This window comes from Lepisosteus oculatus, chromosome 19 (assembly GCF_040954835.1).
Source record: "Lepisosteus oculatus isolate fLepOcu1 chromosome 19, fLepOcu1.hap2, whole genome shotgun sequence".
NCBI lineage: Eukaryota > Metazoa > Chordata > Actinopteri > Semionotiformes > Lepisosteidae > Lepisosteus > Lepisosteus oculatus.
In genome coordinates, this window is record NC_090714.1 from 125,464 (window position 1) to 147,788 (window position 22,325).

At 42.9% G+C, this 22,325-nt stretch overlaps 3 long non-coding RNA genes across 3 annotated transcripts; 1 reads left to right on the forward strand and 2 right to left on the reverse strand.

Annotated features, from left to right (window-relative positions):
- Positions 1 to 535: 535 nt before the first annotated feature.
- Positions 536 to 2,928, forward strand: LOC138224240 (uncharacterized). Its single transcript, XR_011182625.1, has 2 exons — positions 536 to 1,633; positions 1,890 to 2,928. It is a non-coding gene; the product is annotated as an uncharacterized lncRNA (long non-coding RNA).
- A 1,086-nt stretch (positions 2,929 to 4,014) lies between these two features.
- LOC138224238 (uncharacterized) lies at positions 4,015 to 5,111 on the reverse strand. Its single transcript, XR_011182623.1, has 2 exons — positions 5,014 to 5,111; positions 4,015 to 4,116 (listed from the first exon to the last, which is right to left on the reverse strand). It is a non-coding gene; the product is annotated as an uncharacterized lncRNA (long non-coding RNA).
- Positions 5,112 to 18,583: 13,472 nt separating this feature from the next.
- Positions 18,584 to 21,317, reverse strand: LOC138224252 (uncharacterized). Its single transcript, XR_011182653.1, has 2 exons — positions 20,080 to 21,317; positions 18,584 to 19,696 (listed from the first exon to the last, which is right to left on the reverse strand). It is a non-coding gene; the product is annotated as an uncharacterized lncRNA (long non-coding RNA).
- Between the last annotated feature and the right edge of the window lie 1,008 nt (positions 21,318 to 22,325).

Sequence of the window (22,325 nt, forward strand, 5' to 3'; positions counted from 1 at the left end):
TCCATTCCACTGCCGAATCTGAAAGTCAGAGCAACAGAACGGACGTATTGTAAGGCGACTGTGGTGTTGCTCGACCACATCAATTAGGCGAGAAGTACACTCTGCTACTACGACATACGGTCTAATGATTCCATTTCGATTATTTCTTATCTTTAGGCTATTTACACATATAATAACGAGCAAGTATAATGATTAAGCCAGTGATAAATTATATGTAATATTCGGTTCAGCAGTATTGAGCAGTAAAATAACATCTATTTCTCACCAATAAATGTCCGAATAAGAAACCTCCTTTACACAATTGTGCCGATCAATTCAGTGTTTTAATAACAGGACAAAACAAAAACAAACGTAAGGTTTCTGGGCTGCTTTGAAAAAGACAATTATCATCTATATTACTTTTAAATCTCTGCACACTATGTATCTTTACCGGGTCGATTCAATGTACAATTTTGTAATGACGCCTTAACCTTATTATTCATACAAAATGTGTTTGACAATAGTCATGTTTTATTCCACTCAGTTTCCCCAAAGAGGTGCTCCAATATAGTTTGACAAGATATTGTGAGATTGCAAGAGGGATCTTAAGTATTTATTAGTACAAGTAGAACTAAATTGTTTTCCTTGTAGTCTAATAAAGGTTGTAAATTCTTCCATAGTTTCTGAGGGGCTACTGTTAGTTTCTTAAAAGCATCAATACCTCTCTAGGAGTAGCTCTGGTTACGACGGATTGTTATCAGACTTATCACAAACATTATATCTATTCAAAAAATCTTCTTGATTCTACATTTCATCATCCACACCAGTTAATTTGTTGACCCCGCTTATACTATTTTAAACCCACTTTTCAAAGCACGGGTTTATTTTTTCTCTAGCCGCTAGTTCCTGAATGATTAAATTAGGGGAAACATACACCACCTACTTTGCTTAATTTTGTAAATAATACTCTGTCGGTATCAGTATTAGATGCTCTAAACCCTGTAGCATTTAGGCCTCCTTCTGCCTGTGTTTGACAAATAACAACCATGAATATTTTTTTTTTATTTTACAGTGGTAAAGAACATCAAATCACATCTCTTTTTGGATTTTTGAAAATCTTAATACCAAGATATTTAATCACATCTTTTACATGTATATTACGTATGGAGCAGACACTTTCCAACAGCCACCAGTTCACTTTTCTGATATGTAAAGAAAGACCAGATACAGAGGAAATGACTTGTAAACGCATTTAATTGCTTTGTCCACCTCTGTGTGCTTTCTCAGAGAGACAGTTGTATCCTCAGCCAATTGGGAACACCTGTAATCTCTTTATCCCGTACTTGAACACCCTGAAACTATTTGTTATAGGAGCGTAGGCAGTGGGAAGAGGAGTGGGCTCGTGTCGAATTGCCTTACCCGTTCCCAATCTGCAGGAGGTCCCACGGCGGCAGGTAGCTGCTCCAGTCGCTGGAGCTCAGTTCGCTGTCGAGGGAGGACGAGGGCTCTGGCTCGGGGGAATCACGGCTCCACAGCTCCTACCTGTTGCAGAGTGTTTCTGCCCTCCCGATGGCCTCTGTGTTTTAGAAGGATCCATCTCTCTTCGCTTGCTTACACCACAGGTTTCATCGACCATAGTGTGCATCCTGAAGCAGTGAGTTATCGGTCTTATTTCTGCTGAGAAACAGTTCAAGCACTCACAAAACAATAACCAGGAGACGGTATATGAAAAAGTATTGTAAGACTTGCAGAGTAGATTTGAATAGACAGTGGATGTCACACTGCGTGCTTGAATATCACGAGATTCAGTTCATTCTTTCCTGCAGATTAACTTCCTGTTTGACATTGTACCGCTGTCACTTCTTCACAAACTCATAACTCGCCGTGTTCAATTTTGTGTTGAGTTACAGGAACCTCCGCATCAGATGAAATATTCTCCAGCGCCCCAGGGAGACTGGGGCACTTGCCAGATTTTCAGCTTTATTACTGGGTCCTTCGGCTCAGGGCTGTTGAGCAAAGTGCTCCCCTCTGCTGGAGAGCCACAGGGGCACTACAGAGCGGCCTCGTCTTCCCTGCTCCTGCCCGTGCCTGTGGACGGCCAGTGTGACCGCGCGCGAGACAAAGTAGTGCATTCGTGGTGTAAATACAGAACGTTCACTAGCTGACTGAGGAAAGTTACAGAGACGGGAGTATACGTTCTGAAATAATGTGAACCACTGTTACTACACACAGACAGACTACTCAAAAATCATGTGGCTTTTTAAGGTCATTTTGTCTGCCTAAAGTATGTTAGATTTGTCACAGCAAAGAGTTTGAATACTTACAGAATGCAGCAGCTAGAATTGTTACTCGGAGCAACAGGTATGACCACATAACCCCCATACTTATCTCTCTTCATTGGCTTCCTATCATGTACGGGGCGGACTTCAAACTCCTTCTACTTACTTACAAGGCTCTCAGAGGTCAGGCACCTGTCCTGCCTCGCAGGGATACTGCAGAGGAGAAATACCGTACACAGCATGGTTTCAGAGGCCTGTCCGTCATGGGCTGGGCACCATGTGAGTTGAATGCTGCATCAGTGCCATGGATCCAAGAGGGGCATGGTAGATACAGCTATCGTTTAGGAGGATTCTGCTGGTCTGCAGAGACCTGCATGGGGTACTGACATACAGACGATGTGATGGATGGATGGATTGATTAAAACCCGCATTCATTTCTTTCTTTTTTTTTAATGATATAATGTTAGCATGCCCAAGGGGGTTGGGCAGCCAGTTGACCTTGGACCCCTAGAGGATTTTATTCTCCTTACTGAGGAGCCTTTGGTTCCTTTCCTCCATTGTCTTCAGTTCTGTATTCACAAAATGTATATTTACTTGCACTGTTAAGCACCTTGGGGCAACCTTGTTGTGAAAGGCGCTATATGAAAATAAATTGAATTGAATGACAGAGTCACGGCTTTTCCAGTTTCCTCTCCTATTATCTTCTTTATCTGCACTCTAAAACACAGCGAAACCTTGAACCTTTCAACTGGACCACTGCCGTTCTACATCACAATGACTTTAACTAGGACGGAGACTTGAATGGGATGAAAAAGGAAAAGGCATTATTTGCAGGAAGAAATTAAACTGTTACACCTGATCACTTGCTAAACAAAGTGATTCACTGGAGTGGAGGCGGTGAAAGCTTTGTGAATCAACTTACAAAAGGATACATGTAAGAAACGTAGCTCCCATATTTAACCCTTGAAAAATCTCTGAGTGTTATGTGCAGGTGAAAGTATTGTTCAATTATTGTAATAAAGCTCACTCAACTAAGACCCATGTTGGAAAAGTACCAGAGTATTCTCCCCTAAGAGGAAATACTAACAAGTAGGATGTTAAAATGAAAAGCATTAAAAACTGAATGATCTTCAGTAGTTAAGTGATTATTGAGCTCTGGGTCACAGTGCTCCTGAAAAAAAAATCAAATTTCAGCAGAGACACCCACGGACAGCAGGTGAGCACCAAGCTGTGCCAGTGTCTAAGTGTATGAATCACAGTTTCAAGGAGCTTTTTTCAGTTTCGTTCCACTGATCGGTCAACACGGGGGGCACTTCAGTCTTACTCGCCCTATTGCATTAAGAAACTGTACAACATTCTCCAATAACCTCACCTAACGAAAAGCAATTTGCGTAGCTGGGAAAGACTGGACTCCCCCACTGGGGATTTTTGTTTTTCATCCCGATGGGGATGTGCACTATATAGAACGTTGCTGGACCCATGTGCAATTGGTGTCATTTCTAATCTAGAGGTCGAAGCTGTGAAACTTTCTAAGAGATGGAAGATCTCTTGCGAGACACCGATTCACAGAAGGGGCTAATGAGATCTTTGCTTGAAGTCTCATTATGCTGCACTATTTCATTTGTCAGTGGGCACGACTCACAGGCATCTAAAATCATTTCAGTGAGGGACTAAACAGGCCTCTCGCAAAGACTCGGGAACGGACACAGACCTTATCATCTCTGCTCCTCGGGAAGCGTACAGAGATCACATTAGATGTGTTGCTCAAGCTCTTTATTGTCACGTACAGTAAACCCAGCAGTGTGGTCAGTGCGGGATGTGTTCTGTCCCGACGGCAAGGTCGGCAGCCAGAGGAGACCTGAAACACAAGACGGAGAGGTAAGACACTGATTCCGACAGAGAGAGCTTTCACACCGGGTTACCGACAAGAGGAGCAATAAGAGAAGAGTTGTAAAGACACGCCGAAGAGAATATTCTCATCTAAGAGGAAATACTAACAAGTAGGAAGTTAAAACGAAAAGCATTAAAAACTGAATGATCTTCAGTAGCGAAACGATTACCGAGCTCTGGGTCACGGTGCTCTTGAAAAAAAAATCAAATTTGAGCAGAGACGCCCACGGACAGCAGGTGAGTGAATGAGTTGTTTATTTCCATTTGTACAGGGAAACCATTGCGAGCAGATTCACTTCTTCTACACTAGAATGAATGATTTCCATCTTCACTCTAGGGTACTCTGCTTTATAGCACTGTATTGTATTCAGCATATATGTCTGTTATGTATACATTTTCTTTCTCACTTTGTCTCTCTGTCCATTTGTATCAGTTTTTTGGAGAGCACCATCACACCAGCATCACAACATTTATTCTACTGCCTTATTAAGCAAATGTCTCTACTAAATTCTTTTTATATAGAAAACATATTTTTGGACATGATATACACAAATGGCTAATTATACCTTCTGATAATATTTCCATCTTAGAAATGAAGCATTTCTCTCCTGCAGTTTGAGGTTGTTAAATAGAAAACTGGATCACCCCAGGGCTGAATCTTCTCCCTCTCTTACACACGTTGTTCATGAACGATTACAAGAGCAAACACATAGACTGACTTCTCACAAAGTGTGTCGATGACACAGTCCCGGTCAGCTTACTAAAGGACCCAGAAAATCACCACGGGCCATTCTGAACAGTTTCTCGAAATGGTCTGTTGACTTCTCTTTGATGTTTCATGTTACAAGAGCAAAACAATACTCACTGATTTGAGGATAATTGCGCCATCCCTCCAGCCTACTGAAATGAACCGTCAGACTGCAGAAGCTGTCAGTGACTACAGGTCCTTGGGACTGGTCAGAGAAACCTGAGATGAGACAAACGTTGTGAGACCATTTATAAGCTTGTGACCTCAAATTAAACAGAAGTCAGACATTTTCAAAGGGGGCAACACCGCGGCACCGTGCTTAGCATCGCTGCCTCATAGCACCGGGGCCCTGGAGTTGATTCCAGGGGTGCTGTCTGTGTGGAGTCTGCATGTTTGTTCACGCTGCAGGGGACACCTCTCCCCCACAGGGCACACAGACACAAACTCACACCACAGCCCATTTTCCCACAACACAATCAACCCGCCAGTATCAGTCTGTGTTCAGTGCTGGGGAGGTGCCTTGTCCTTGCAGAACAAAAACAAGGTGATCAGGACTGACGGCAAGATTCAGGTATTCAAGTACCCAGTAAATCCAGGGCTCAAATGGGGGAACTGTTTCACGAGCTACACAATATCCTCACACACGATGACAGAGCCTTGGAAAGCCGTGTGGAGAGTGAGGTGCTCGTACCCAGCCGGAGTTAAAAGACCATGCATTGAGCAGAGCAACTGAGCAAAAGCACACTATCGATCTATCCAACCCAGAAAAGCACACATCTCTGTGATACAGAGGCTAAGGCAACATGTGAGTAAAAGATTTTGAATCAGCAATTGTGCTGATGAGCCAGTCAGCAATTTTTCAGAAACAGCAAAAATGTCGTCAGCCTCCAGGAGCTGCAGAAGCTTGTGAGATATAAAGGAGTGAAACCAGGGCAGGAGAATCTGATTCCTTCTGCAGGAAGCTGAGGAAAAAGATGCACACCCTGCAGACTGAAAGGAAGACAGTACAAACTATCGGTCATGTCAGCCTAGAAGAAAGTGTAGTGCAGTGTGAGTTGCAACTAAGTTTTTGTTCAATATTTGTTTTGTCTGAAAGAGTCTATTTTGATTAGATGCATGCAACACTATTTCTTTCTCATTCTCTGTCTTTCTATGTCTTATTTGGATCACAAAGTTCATAACCCCGCCAGTTGCTTTGGCTCTGAAAGCATCCCTCAGCAGGGACAGCCCTGATCCCCAAACACAGGGCTGCCCTTCCCACTGTCCTCTGCTCTCTGCCCAGAGGAAGTAGCGTTTCTACCCCGCAGCTGTGTGAGAGAAGATGAGCTGAGAGCACTAACCCACCTCTGGAGAGGGAAGAGTCTCGGCCGGAGGGGAGCAGCGAAACACGGGGGCAGGGCAGCCCAGTGAACTAGAGACTACATTACCCATAAGCCCTGTTGGCGACAACATTTTGACGTCATCGACTCGCGTCTTTTGTATTTTTTATGAGATCACAAATTACAAGAAAACATAACGCAGCAATCGTATTGTGAGGGATACATGCAATAATACATGTACAGTTAGTGGAAAAAAAGATTAAACAAGGTAAATGCAGAAGGGTCCATCCATGCTTCAACGTTCTTACTTCTAGACACAGTACGTCTTTACATCTGTTTGAAACTGTTCAAACAGGGTCTCCTGGACACCATTCCGTTAATAATTATGTTGCGCAAGTATAATAATTTTTAAAAATACAAACGATATTTTCATCTTCCTTTCAAGGGGATTAAAATGTAACAAATGTATTCCTTTAAAAGTAAATTAGTCTCTTTCTTTATATAAGTTTGTAAAAAAAAGTCCTGAATTTTTAAAACATTTCTGAGGTACAGAATTTTCAGAGAACCCAAACACCGGAAATAAAAAGATGCCAAAGACCAGCTCTAATCGTGCCATATATTAAAAAAAAAAACTAAGAATTTTTTATTCCTTTTTTTCCTCCAAGATAAAAGATAGTCCATTCATTTATGCTTCTTTTTTTTTTGGCAAAGCCGCACGTCTCCCGCCTCCTGCTGAAATCTCAGCGCCGATTGGACAAAACCTGCTCACAGTCCGGATCCAGTGGAAGGCTGATCCAGTTTGGGTTTTCCTAAGCCGACAATCCGGATCCAGTGGAAGGTTTACCCACTCCGGGTTTCCCTTAGCCGACAGTCCGGGTCCAGTGGAAGGCTGATCCACTCCGGGTTTTCTTTAGCCGACAGTCCGGGTCCAGTGGAAGGCTGATCCACACCGGGTTTTCCTTAGCCGGCAGTCCGGGTCCAGTGAAAGGCTTTTCCACTCCGGGTTTCCCTTAGCCGACAGGGAGAGAAGGAATCATGACATTGAATACGGGAACAGTGGAGCTGGCGAGATTCAGGGAGGGTTTTCCGGACACATTTGAGTTGATAGTGGAATACACGTTTTTCTTATTGCGCATCAGGAATTTCTGTTGTAAATGTGAATTAGGTTTCTTATTCTAATTCCACACTTCACAAGGATCCCTATCTCATGTCTCTCCAGCGCTGGCTGGGATTACCATTTCAGTGGGCCAGCACTAAGAAACAGGTCTGCACCACCCAGAAAGACAGATTAATTTTTTTCTGTTCAAGCAAGATTGTCAGCTTGTGCCACTGTGAAATCACTTAAAGGTTATTCCTCAGAGACCAGCTCTGCCCCTGTGTTGTTCTACTTACTGTAGTTTTGCAGGACTGAGGCTACAAAGACCTGGCTGTCCATCTTGAAAGGGGCATCACTGTTCCATTTCAGATGGGACACAAGCAGGCAGCCAAAGGGAGCAGAAAACACACTGAGGTGCTGGATCATTCAGGCACATTGTGTCATTGAGAGAAGCTGCTGTAGGAAACCGGAGAAACTGTGCAGAGCTGACCTGGAGACGTGGAGGACATGAGCCAGACAGATGTTCTACTTTAACACTGAAAAGCAAACCTTAATACTGTGCGTAAAAGGCAGAGCTGGGGTGATAAAGGAGAGTCAGAGCAGTGCAGAGAGAGGGCAGGGGAGGTCCAGTCAGTCAAGATGAAGACTAGACAGTGAGAGAGGGACTCTGCAATGGGAGAGAAACTAATGTAGCATTAGTATGAGACCAGTCCCTGCGTCAACAGCACAGGCCAACAGAGGAAGGGAGGAAATCAACAGTTTAGGATTCTATATGTGTATTACAAATGAGAAAGTAATAAAGTCCGGCTGTGCCAGGAGATATTTCACACTGTAACGACCTAAGAAAAGCAGTTCATCAGCCTGACAAAGTTTTATTTATCTCATATTCCTTCTTCTTATATTTTTCCACTTTTTGCACAAATCCAAGTAATTATGATCTTTTCTTGATTTTCTTTTCCTGGAAACTAGTTAAGAGATCAGGAGCTCTTGGGATCCTAAGAGGCGACCACTGCATTTAAACGTGAAAGAGTTTTTAATACCATAAACCGATATTGCACTAACCGGAAGCCTTTCCAAATCCTACATGAAAACAGCCAGCTTCCCACTTTACAACGCCAGCACGAGTCCGATACAGACGGCTGCATTGGACAGTTTCCCGCACATCAGAGACACTCTGTGCAGAATATTAAATAAAGTTCACGATGTACGGAAATACACTGTGTACGTCTTTCCAGACCCTATTCCACTGTTCAGGCCCCAGATGTTCAGCCAGGTCCTTCTCCCAGATCAACTCAACCGCATGACATGCCGATACTCCAGAGTTCCTGTTAATTCAATATAGCTGACAGTCTACATGCGCATACGTTTTAAATACACCTGTGAGCTTGCAAGAACTGCACTGTGAGCTGCAAATCACTTTTTGTTTGATGGCATTTTTTGTCAAATACACTCTGTGCTGAAAATTAAATTATAGACACTTATGATGAACAGAAAGAGACCCTTTTGTATTTCGATATAGTTTAAGGGCTACATGTTTAAAAGTTTTAAAGATCGCTGTAAGTCTCTCCTCAATTCTGACACTATTAGGTGAAGAGTATTTTTACAAAGTAAAGTACAGCTCATACGTTAGTCTTGAAAGAATCTAGGAGGTTTATTTGGGGACTAAACAATTATACGAATATTTGTGGATGTAATTAATTGTTAAGATCTCTGTTGCAAGATGACAATATCCTCGCTGTTACAGTATATTGGAATTTATCATTTGTAAATTGGGTTGTTTTGAAAAAATGTGGATGCTGCCCACCCGAAAAGAACTACCAGAACTAACACAAAAACACAACCACACTACTCTGATCTGTGAGCTTTTTGGACAAGCACACGTTCAAGAAGAAAAGCACAAACGCAAACAGACAACTCTCAGACATTGGAGGATACTTTCAATGCATACATTCTATATATCCTATATAATGTAATCTATAGGAGTCCATAAATCAAAACTATTTCTAGGAACAATGGAATCATTGAAATGAATGAAAACCAGCCTCCAGAATGGATCAGTCTGGAAAACATACTGTGAAAATGTCTACCGACAGATCCCAGACACAGAAGCATTAGACCAGAACAACATATATGAAAACCGGAAAATATTCCAATTGGCTATAAGAGACCACCCAACCCCTTAGACTCCCCAGTCACTGAGCAGGAGCCACTAGACAAACTCCAGGCCCTCAGACCACGAAAGGCCTGTGGCCAAGACACAGTCGACAACACTTGACTCAACTGAAGAACAACACTTTGAAACACAACCAGCTACACATACCTCTGACTGACAATCAGTTCATCTGGGGGTTTTCCTGACAGTGAAGTCACTGAAGGACCAGGCACACAGGGCTTTCCATGCCAGTAAAAGGAGGCTCTACAACATCAATCCCCCAATACAATTGGCTCTGAATATTAAAAGTGCAATCAAACCCTTTGCCCTATGCAGCAGGGAAGTGTGGGATCCCTTCACTGAGCAAGATGACACTAAATGGGACAAACAGCCTGTAGATACTCCACGCACAGAGTTCTGTAAAAACATCCTCCCAACTGGAATGCCACAGAATCCTAAACAGACAATACACGCAACACACACTAACTCTGTTAACCATAACATTATGCGATGGTACCATTCATTTTTAACAAATCATACACAGTATGTCAGGCTCAACAAAACTCTTTCCACGTCACGATCTATGAGCACAGGTGCCCCTCAGGGCTGTGTGAGCTCTCCAGTGCTGTTCACACTTTATACAAATGATTGTACAAGCAGTAGTCAAAGCATCTTCATTTTCACATTCTCAGACAATACAGCTGTCCTGAACAGCATCGCCAGTTAATGCATAGAGGTAGCAGCTTATCTGTATACATGTCAGAAGTCCAAAGGTTTGTGCAATGGCATGACAACAATAGCCTAATTCTCAATGTTAAAAAAACAAACGAAATAGTCTTTGATCCCAGAGCAGTTGGTGATCACACGCATGTAGTTATCCACAATGAATTTGTCACTCAGGTTGACGGATACGATCAAGTGCGATCAGGTGGGGATTTTGTTTTCCTGGGGGGGGTTTAGTGGTGCACCTTGACTTGCAAATTCATTTTTATTTGATGACAATGTTTTGAGTTGTTTTAAAGAACTTACTGTTTTGATTAGATGTATCAGAGACTGTGACTCTGCTTTTAGCTTCCCATTCCTTCCAAACAAAGGGTCTTCTGTTATAGAGAACAGCACAGCATATCCAAAGCGAAGCGCAAGGGGGCTGCAGTCCAGAGAAACCTGTAAGTTTACAAAGAATGGAGGCAATTTCACACCTCTGGTTGTGCCAGAGGGTCCTCAGTGGAAGAGATACCGGGGTCCCCAGCACTGCTGTCACCTCTTCTGTACTCCTCCTATGCTAACAACTGTGTATCTACTGCTGACTCTGTGAAATGAATCAAGTCTGCAGATGATCCCACCGGAATAAAAAAAAAATCTGTAGAGGAAGGAGGTCATTGCTATAGTCAGCACCCCAGAAATCCGGACCCACGAGAACATAAGCAGAGCATGCAAACTCCACACACACAGCACCCCCGGAAACCAGACCCACGAGAACAGGGGCAGAGCATGCAAACTCCACGCAGACAGCACCCCCAGGAAACCAGACCCATGAGAACAGGGGCAGAGCATGCAAACTCCACACAGACAGCACCCCAGGAATTAAATCCAGGGTCTCAGTGCTGGAACCCACTGCGCCGCCGTCTCTCACCTCCACATGCAGGAGACATGCAGGTCTCGACCGGAGACCGGAGACTCCTCACTCCTGCAGTAACACACCCAGCAGGACTCGCTCATGGTCCAGTGAGCCCAGCGCTGATGTGCCCCTGATAGTCCTGTCCCACAGCCTGCGAGTCACCGTTTCTTCCTTTTCTTCCGCATAATGTCCACAAAATACTCCAGCTAGCGCTTTCTAGACTAACGTTTCTGCTTTGCTCGCTGATTAGATTAAAAAAGCCATCTGTTTATCTGCTGGAGGTCAGATCGCAACAACTTCTGCAGCACCGTTTCCCCGGCAACCACGTTTTATTTAACAAAGTAAAATAAACACAGGAGAAAAGTTTGCAAACATGCAGGCAGGATGAGCGCTGCAGACACAGGCTTGTGAAATACACAGAACAGAAAACAGAAAGAAAAATACACACTAGAGTACACATAACACAATCAGGGGGACACAATACTCCTGCCCTTTACACAAACAGGTCGGCGCAGCTGTCATGATGTCTCATTTACAAAGAGTCTGAAGATTTGCTCGTCTCTTCCCAGAGCAGCTTCACTCCGGAGAGCAAGAAACAGCTCCTGCCGAGTCCGTCTTGCAAGAGAGACATAGAAATCCGCGACACGATTAATACACTGAAATTGTAGAATTAATTCTGATGCTCAATCAAATCTGCGGAACGCGTGGGCAGCGCACGTGTTCTGTAGTGCGCTATAGAGCACTAGAGAGACTACATCTCCCACAAGCCCTGTGGGCGAGTTCCTTTTGACGTCATCGATTCGCGTCTTTTTTCTTTTTAATTAGAACAACAATACATGCCATAAAAACAAGAATACATATAACATAGAGTATAGTCGGGGGTACATACGATAATACATGTACATGTTATGCAAAAAGATGAAACAAGTAATCTTGTTTAATAGTAAACAAAAACAGATAAGGTCCGTACATGTTTCAAATTGTCTGTACAAACGCATTTACATCCGTTTTAAAGTGTTTAAACATGGGTCTCCTCCCACAGCATTTCGTTAGTTATTATATCGTGGAAGTATCATATTTTTTTAAATACAAACGACATTTTCATATTACTTTCAATGGGTTTAAATGTTGCATGGTGTTACTTCTTTAAAAGTAATGTCAATATTAGTTTCCTTCTTTACATTAGCTTTCAGAGTTGCTGTCACAAAAGTCACAGTTACCATCTGTTTTGATTTTCAATCTCTGCACAACGAGGATCTGTAAGGAGGCGCTTCAAGATTCGCCGCCATAGACTCGTGTATCTCTGTCGAAAGTGCAGTTCTTTTTGAACTCTTGTAGCAATAAAAATAGATACGATACAAAACAAGAGTATATATAGCAAATCAATAATGTCATCAGGGGTACATAGATAGTATAAAATATTTACACTTCTGAAAAAAAAAATCAATATCTGCACAACAAGTCTTCGACAGCGCTTTGAGACTCACCGCCATAGACTCGTGTATCTCTGTCGCCACCCAGTGGCCATTTCTCGGAAGTGTCACCGCCCGCCGTAATTCAGTGCAGTCCCGGAATAGAAATTCTGATTGGACGAGAGCCGTATCCATCCCGCCTCCTGCCGAAACTCGGCGCTGATTGGTTATGACCCGAGTCACTCAAGGTGGGGGCGGTATTTCCGTTTAAGAACACGGAAGTCCGCGGTGATTGGCTAGGAGTTGTGTCACTCACCCAACGAAAAGGAAGTCCCGCCTTTTCCCACCCAACGGCGTTGATTGGACAAACCGTGCGTCACTCTTATGACGTCACTTAACCACGACGGATCCGGATCTGATGCGTGATTAGCGCGACAGCCGGTCCGTCGCTGAGATCGGTGTGGAGCCGCGGCCCAGGATGCTATGGTTCCGCTCTCTGCTCGTCAAGCACTGCGGACTCACGGAAAACCGTATTGCAGGGCCGAGAGTTATTGAACTCCAGACGTCGCCGGAGAGTTACTTTACTGGCGAGTCGCCTCACGTTGTTGATTAATTCGACCTTATTGTGTTTTCTCTTCTTTAACATTTATATTGCAATAGTAAAAATGCTATTCAATGCACACAAGAGTACATTACAGATCTTACATTACAGACCGGGGTACATTATACAGGCAAATACAGACTAGGTAAGCACAGCTTTCATGTTGGGACATTTAGAAATAGTTTGGAGACGTGCCCTCATGTGTTTCAGATGTGACTTCTTTCCATTTGGAAGCGCCTTACTTCTACCAAGGAAAGAAAAGGCTTCGATAACGAGATCGTAATGAAGAAATAGTAACGATCATTTCATCGATTCTGACATTTATTGCTGAGAAATAGGTGTTATTTTACTGCTGTTATATTGGGCGAGATTTCAAACGGATAATCAAACGAGAACGGGTTTGCCCTGGAATCCATTCCACTGCCGAAACTGAAAGTCAGAGCAACAGAACGGACGTATTGTAAGGCGATTGTGGTGTTGCTCGACCACATCAATTAGGCGAGAAGTACACTCTGCTACTACGACATACGGTCTAATTATTAAATGCTCGATTATTTTTTATCTTTAGGCTATGTACACATATTATAACGAGCAAGTATAATGATTAAGTCAGTGATACATTATATGTTATATTCGGTTCAGCAGTATTGAGCAGTAAAATAACATCTATTTCTCACCAATAAATGTCCGAATTAGAAACCTTCTTTACACAATTGTGCCGATCAATTCAGTGTTTTAATAACAGGACAAAAAAACAAACGTGAGGTTTCTGGGCTGCTTTGAAAAAGACAATTATCATCTATATTACTTTTAAATCTCTGCACACTATGTATCTTTACCGGGTCGATTCAATGTACAATATTGTAATGACGCCTTAACCTTATTATTCATACAAAATGTGTTTGACAATCGTCATGTTTTATTCCACTCAGTTTCCCCAAAGAGGTGCTCCAAAATAGTTTGACAAGATATTGTGAGATTGCAAGAGGGATCTTAAGTATTTATTAGTACAAGTAGAACTAAATTGTTTTCCTTGTAGTCTAATAAAGGTTGTAAATCCTTCTATAGTTTCTGATGGGCTACTGTTAGTTTCTTAAAAGCATCAATACCTCTCTAGGAGTAGCTCTGGTTACGACGGATTGTTATCAGACTTATCACAAACATTATATCTATTCATAAAATCTTCTTGATTCTACATTTCATCATCCACACCAGTTAATTTGTTGACCCCACTTATACTATTTTAAACCCAGTTTTCAAAGCACGGGTTTATTTTTTCTCTGTATTCTAGATGATGATATCAATGGGAGGTATGTTTATCTATAAGAGACCACGTGAGGAGAACTTCTTCATGGAAGCTGGTACGTTTTGGGGGGGTTTCCAGCATCCAAATGACATTCAAGTAAGAAGTCTATACCCGCTAGTTCCTGAATGATTGAATTAGGGGAAACATACACCACCTACTTTGCTTAATTTTGTAAATAATACTCTGTCGGTATCAGTATTAGATGCTCTAAACCCTGTAGCATTTAGGCCTCCTTCTGCCTGTGTTTGACAAATAACAACCATGAATATTTTTTTTTATTTTACAGTAGTAAAGAACATCAAATCACATCTCTTTTTGGATTTTTGAAAATCTTAATACCAAGATATTTAATCACATCTTTTACATGTATATTACGTATGGTGCAGACACTTTCCAACAGCCACCAGTTCACTTTTCTGATATGTAAAGAAAGACCAGATACAGAGGAAATGACTTGTAAACGCATTTAATTGCTTTGTCTACATCTGTGTGCTTTCTCAGAGAGACAGTTGTATCCTCAGCCAATTGGGAACACCTTTAATCTCTTTATCCCGTACTTGAACACCCTGAAACTATTTGTTATAGGAGCGTAGGCAGTGGGAAGAGGAGTGGGCTCGTGTCGAATTGCCTTACCCGTTCCCAATCTGCAGGAGGTCCCACGACGGCAGGTAGCTGCTCCAGTCGCTGGAGCTCAGTTCGCTGTCGAGGGAGGACGAGGGCTCTGGCTCGGGGGAATCACGGCTCCACAGCTCCTGTGCAAGCACTCACAAAACAATAACCAGGAGACGGTATAAGAAAAAGTATTGTAAGACTTGCAGAGTAGATTTGAATAGACAGTGGATGTCACACTGCGTGCTTGAATATCACGAGATTCAGTTCATTCTTTCCTGCAGGTTAACTTCCTGTTTGACATTGTACCGCTGTCACTTCTTTACAAACTCATAACTCGCCGTGTTCAATTTTGTGTTGAGTTACAGGAACCTCAGCATCAGATGAAATATTCTCCAGCGCCCCAGGGAGACTGGGGGACTTGCCAGATTTTCAGCTTTATTACTGGGTCCTTCGGCTCAGGGCTGTTGAGCAAAGTGCTCCCCTCTGCTGGAGAGCCACAGGGGCACTACAGAGCGGCCTTGTCTTCCCTGCTCCTGCCCGTGCCTGTGGACGGCCAGTGTGACCGCGTGCGAGACAAAGTAGTGCATTCGTGGTGTAAATACAGAACGTTCACTAGCTGACTGAGGAAAGTTACAGAGACGGGAGTATACGTTCTGAAATAATGTGAACCACTGTTACTACACACAGACAGACTACTCAAAAATCGTGTGGCTTTTTAAGGTCATTTTGTCTGCCTAAAGTATGTTAGATTTGTCACAGCAAAGAGTTTGAATACTTACAGAATGCAGCAGCTAGAATTGTTACTTGGAGCAACAGGTATGACCACATAACCCCCATACTTATCTCTCTTCATTGGCTTCCTATCATGTACGGGGCGGACTTCAAACTCCTTCTACTTACTTACAAGGCTCTCAGAGGTCAGGCACCTGTCCTGCCTCGCAGGGATGCTGCAGAGGAGAAATACCGTACACAGCATGGTTTCAGGGGCATCGTGGATACAGCTGTCGTTTAGGAGGGTTCTGCTGGTCTGCAGAGACCTGCATGGGGTACTGACATACAGACGACGTGATGGATGGATGGATTGATTAAAACCCGCATTCATTTCTTTCTTTTTTTTTAATGATATAATATTAGCATGCCCAAAGGGGTTGGGCAGCCAGTTGACCTTGGACCCCTAGAGGATTTTATTCTCCTTACTGAGGAGCCTTTGGTTCCTTTCCTCCATTGTCTTCAGTTCTGTATTCACAAAATGTATATTTACTTGCACTGTTAAGCACCTTGGGGCAACCTTGTTGTGAAAGGCGCTATATGAAAATAAATTGAATTGAATGACAGAGTCACGGCTTTTCCAGTTTCCTCTCCTATTATCTTCTTTATCTGCACTCTAAAGCACAGCGAAACCTTGAACCTTTCAACTGGACCACTGCCGTTCTACATCACAATGACTTTAACTAGGACGGAGACTTGAATGGGATGAAAAAGGAAAAGGCATTATTTGCAGGAAGAAATTAAACTGTTACACCTGATCACTTGCTAAACAAAGTGATTCACTGGAGTGGAGGCGGTGAAAGCTTTGTGAATCAACTTACAAAAGGATACATGTAAGAAACGTAGCTCCCATATTTAACCCTTGAAAAATCTCTGAGTGTTATGTGCAGGTGAAAGTATTGTTCAATTATTCTAATAAAGCTCACTCAACTAAGACCCATGTTGGAAAAGTACCAGAGTATTCTCATCTAAGAGGAAATACTAACAAGTAGGATGTTAAAATGAAAAGCATTAAAAACTGAATGATCTTCAGTAGCGAAACGATTACTGAGCTCTGGGTCACGGTGCTCTTCAAAAAAAAATCAAATTTGAGCAGAGACGCCCATGGACAACAGGTGAGTGAATGAGTTGTTTATTTTGTTTCCTGTGAATTATGTAGAATTCACAACGTTTTCCATTTGTACAGGAAAACCATTGCGAGCAGATTCACTTCTTCTGCACTAGAATGAATGATTTCCATCTTCACTCTAGGGTACTGTGCTTTATAGCACTGTATTGTATTCTGCATATATGTCTGTTATGTATACATTTTCTTTCTCACTTTGTCTCTCTATCCATTTGTATCAGTTTTTTGGAGAGCACCATCACACCAGCATCACAACATTTATTCTACTGCCTTATTAAGCAAATGTCTCTGCTAAATTATTTTTATATACAAAACAAGACCACGCATTGAGCAGAGCAACTGAGCAAAAGCACACTATCGATCTATCCAACCCAGAAAAGCACACATCTCTGTGATACAGAGGCTAAGGCAACATGTGAGTAAAGGATTTTGAATCAGCAATTGCGCTGATGAGCCAGTCAGCAATTTTTCAGAAACAGCAAAAATGTCGTCAGCCTCCAGGAGCTGCAGAAGCTTGTGAGATATAAAGGAGTGAAACCAGGGCAGGAGAAACCGATTCCTTCTGCAGGAAGCTGAGGAAAAAGATGCACACCCTGCAGACTGAAAGGAAGACAGCACAAACTATCGGTCATGTCAGCCTAGAAGAAAGTGTAGTGCAGTGTGAGTTGCAACTAAGTTTTTGTTCAATATTTGTTTTGTCTGAAAGAGTCTATTTTGATTAGATGCATGCAACACTATTTCTTTCTCATTCTCTGTCTTTCTATGTCTTATTTGGATCACAAAGCTCATAACCCCGCCAGCTGCTTTGGCTCTGAAAGCATCCCTCAGCAGGGACAGCCCTGATCCCCAAACACAGGGCTGCCCTTCCCACTGCCCGTCTGCTCTCTGCCCAGTGGAAGTAGCGTTTCTACCCGCAGCTGTGTGAGAGAAGATGAGCTGAGAGCACTAACCCACCTCTGGAGAGGGAAGAGTCTCGGCCGGAGGGGAGCAGGAGCTGCCGGGCTGCCGCAGACAAGGCGCCGCTGAAATGACAGAGAAATCTTTTAGAATCAAACGTCACCTGGCTCAGTGTTTAAGCTGTAGTACACGATCACATTAGATTATTAAAACATGCAGACTGCCATTTCCATTCTGTACAAACAAAGGGTTTTCCATTGTAGAAAACACCACCGCATATCCAAAGCGGAGTGCACTGGGACTGCAGTCCAGAGAAACCCATCATGTTACAAGAACTGGAGGCCATTTCACACCAAAACTGTACAATAGGATTCTTTCTGCACACCCAGTACTGGGGGCTGTGTCGGAGGCTCCTCACCGGAAGAGACTTGCATTCCTGTTGGCTCCTCTCGTTCTGTGATGATTTTAGCCGTCGAATCGGGCAGGAGGCAGGCGCTCTTCGGGAGCTCTCGTCCCGTGCTATAACTCGGACCACGCGATGGCACAACCGCTTCCTCCGTACAAACAGAAACCCCAACAAGAAATCTGCGCACACTTGGACTCCTGCTGCAGCTGAGCAGTCACGCACACACCTCCTGTTGCTCCCAGAGAGAAACAGGCCCAGGGTCCCAGCGCTGCCACCCGCTGCGCCGCGTCTCTCACCTTTTCACCTCCACATGCAGATCATGACGCGACCGGAGACTCGCCGATTAGATAAAAAAAGCCATCTGTTTCAACAACTTTTACAGCTCCGTTGACACGGCAACCACGTTTTATTGACAAAGTAAAATAAACACAGGAGAAAAGTTTGCAAACAAGACTGGAGCTAAAAGAAACACGAGGACAGTGGGTTTGCTTTATGTGCCGGGTCGATAAACCAGCGCTGCAGACACGTGAATAAAAGAAAACATACACACAAGGGAACACAGAAGAGAGAGATAGAAATACAAGAGACGATAAATACGCTGAAATTGTATTAATATAATTAATTCTTACGTTCAATCAAATCAGCGAAACACGGGGGCAGGGCAGCCCAGTGAACTAGAGACTACATTACCCATAAGCCCTGTGGGCGACAACATTTTAACGTCATCGACTCGCGTCTTTTGTATTTTTTATGAGATCAAAAACTACAAGAAAACATAACGCAGCAATCGTATTGTGAGGGATACATGCAATAATACATGTACAGTTAGTGGAAAAAAAGATTAAACAAGGTAAATGCAGAAGGGTCCATCCATGCTTCAACGTTCTTACTTCTAGACACAGTACGTCTTTACATCTGTTTGAAACTGTTCAAACAGGGTCTCCTGGACACCATTCCGTTAATAATTATGTTGCGCAAGTATAATAATTTTTAAAAATACAAACGATATTTTCATCTTCCTTTCAAGGGGATTAAAATGTAACAAATGTATTCCTTTAAAAGTAAATTAGTCTCTTTCTTTATATAAGTTTGTAAAAAAAAGTCCTGAATTTTTAAAACATTTCTGAGGTACAGAATTTTCAGAGAACCCAAACACCGGAAATAAAAAGATGCCAAAGACCAGCTCTAATCGTGCCATATATTAAAAAAAAACTAAGAATTTTTTATTCCTTTTTTTCCTCCAAGATAAAAGATAGTCCATTCATTTATGCTTCTTTTTTTTGGCAAAGCCGCACGTCTCCCGCCTCCTGCTGAAATCTCAGCGCCGATTGGACAAAACCTGCTCACAGTCCGGATCCAGTGGAAGGCTGATCCAGTCTGGGTTTTCCTTAGCCGACAGTCCGGATCCAGTGGAAGGCTGATCCACACCGGGTTTTCCTTAGCCGGCAGTCCGGGTCCAGTGAAAGGCTTTTCCACTCCGGGTTTCCCTTAGCCGACAGGGAGAGAAGGAATCATGACATTGAATACGGGAACAGTGGAGCTGGCGAGATTCAGGGAGGGTTTTCCGGACACATTTGAGTTGATAGTGGAATACACGTTTTTCTTATTGCGCATCAGGAATTTCTGTTGTAAATGTGAATTAGGTTTCTTATTCTAATTCCACACTTCACAAGGATCCCTATCTCATGTCTCTCCAGCGCTGGCTGGGATTACCATTTCAGTGGGCCAGCACTAAGAAACAGGTCTGCACCACCCAGAAAGACAGATTAATTTTTTTCTGTTCAAGCAAGATTGTCAGCTTGTGCCACTGTGAAATCACTTAAAGGTTATTCCTCAGAGACCAGCTCTGCCCCTGTGTTGTTCTACTTACTGTAGTTTTGCAGGACTGAGGCTACAAAGACCTGGCTGTCCATCTTGAAAGGGGCATCACTGTTCCATTTCAGATGGGACACAAGCAGGCAGCCAAAGGGAGCAGAAAACACACTGAGGTGCTGGATCATTCAGGCACATTGTGTCATTGAGAGAAGCTGCTGTAGGAAACCGGAGAAACTGTGCAGAGCTGACCTGGAGACGTGGAGGACATGAGCCAGACAGATGTTCTACTTTAACACTGAAAAGCAAACCTTAATACTGTGCGTAAAAGGCAGAGCTGGGGTGATAAAGGAGAGTCAGAGCAGTGCAGAGAGAGGGCAGGGGAGGTCCAGTCAGTCAAGATGAAGACTAGACAGTGAGAGAGGGACTCTGCAATGGGAGAGAAACTAATGTAGCATTAGTATGAGACCAGTCCCTGCGTCAACAGCACAGGCCAACAGAGGAAGGGAGGAAATCAACAGTTTAGGATTCTATATGTGTATTACAAATGAGAAAGTAATAAAGTCCGGCTGTGCCAGGAGATATTTCACACTGTAACGACCTAAGAAAAGCAGTTCATCAGCCTGACAAAGTTTTATTTATCTCATATTCCTTCTTCTTATATTTTTCCACTTTTTGCACAAATCCAAGTAATTATGATCTTTTCTTGATTTTCTTTTCCTGGAAACTAGTTAAGAGATCAGGAGCTCTTGGGATCCTAAGAGGCGACCACTGCATTTAAACGTGAAAGAGTTTTTAATACCATAAACCGATATTGCACTAACCGGAAGCCTTTCCAAATCCTACATGAAAACAGCCAGCTTCCCACTTTACAACGCCAGCACGAGTCCGATACAGACGGCTGCATTGGACAGTTTCCCGCACATCAGAGACACTCTGTGCAGAATATTAAATAAAGTTCACGATGTACGGAAATACACTGTGTACGTCTTTCCAGACCCTATTCCACTGTTCAGGCCCCAGATGTTCAGCCAGGTCCTTCTCCCAGATCAACTCAACCGCATGACATGCCGATACTCCAGAGTTCCTGTTAATTCAATATAGCTGACAGTCTACATGCGCATACGTTTTAAATACACCTGTGAGCTTGCAAGAACTGCACTGTGAGCTGCAAATCACTTTTTGTTTGATGGCATTTTTTGTCAAATACACTCTGTGCTGAAAATTAAATTATAGACACTTATGATGAACAGAAAGAGACCCTTTTGTATTTCGATATAGTTTAAGGGCTACATGTTTAAAAGTTTTAAAGATCGCTGTAAGTCTCTCCTCAATTCTGACACTATTAGGTGAAGAGTATTTTTACAAAGTAAAGTACAGCTCATACATGTTAGTCTTGAAAGAATCTAGGAGGTTTATTTGGGGACTAAACAATTATACGAATATTTGTGGATGTAATTAATTGTTAAGATCTCTGTTGCAAGATGACAATATCCTCGCTGTTACAGTATATTGGAATTTATCATTTGTAAATTGGGTTGTTTTGAAAAAATGTGGATGCTGCCCACCCGAAAAGAACTACCAGAACTAACACAAAAACACAACCACACTACTCTGATCTGTGAGCTTTTTGGACAAGCACACGTTCAAGAAGAAAAGCACAAACGCAAACAGACAACTCTCAGACATTGGAGGATACTTTCAATGCATACATTCTATATATCCTATATAATGTAATCTATAGGAGTCCATAAATCAAAACTATTTCTAGGAACAATGGAATCATTGAAATGAATGAAAACCAGCCTCCAGAATGGATCAGTCTGGAAAACATACTGTGAAAATGTCTACCGACAGATCCCAGACACAGAAGCATTAGACCAGAACAACATATATGAAAACCGGAAAATATTCCAATTGGCTATAAGAGACCACCCAACCCCTTAGACTCCCCAGTCACTGAGCAGGAGCCACTAGACAAACTCCAGGCCCTCAGACCACGAAAGGCCTGTGGCCAAGACACAGTCGACAACACTTGACTCAACTGAAGAACAACACTTTGAAACACAACCAGCTACACATACCTCTGACTGACAATCAGTTCATCTGGGGGTTTTCCTGACAGTGAAGTCACTGAAGGACCAGGCACACAGGGCTTTCCATGCCAGTAAAAGGAGGCTCTACAACATCAATCCCCCAATACAATTGGCTCTGAATATTAAAAGTGCAATCAAACCCTTTGCCCTATGCAGCAGGGAAGTGTGGGATCCCTTCACTGAGCAAGATGACACTAAATGGGACAAA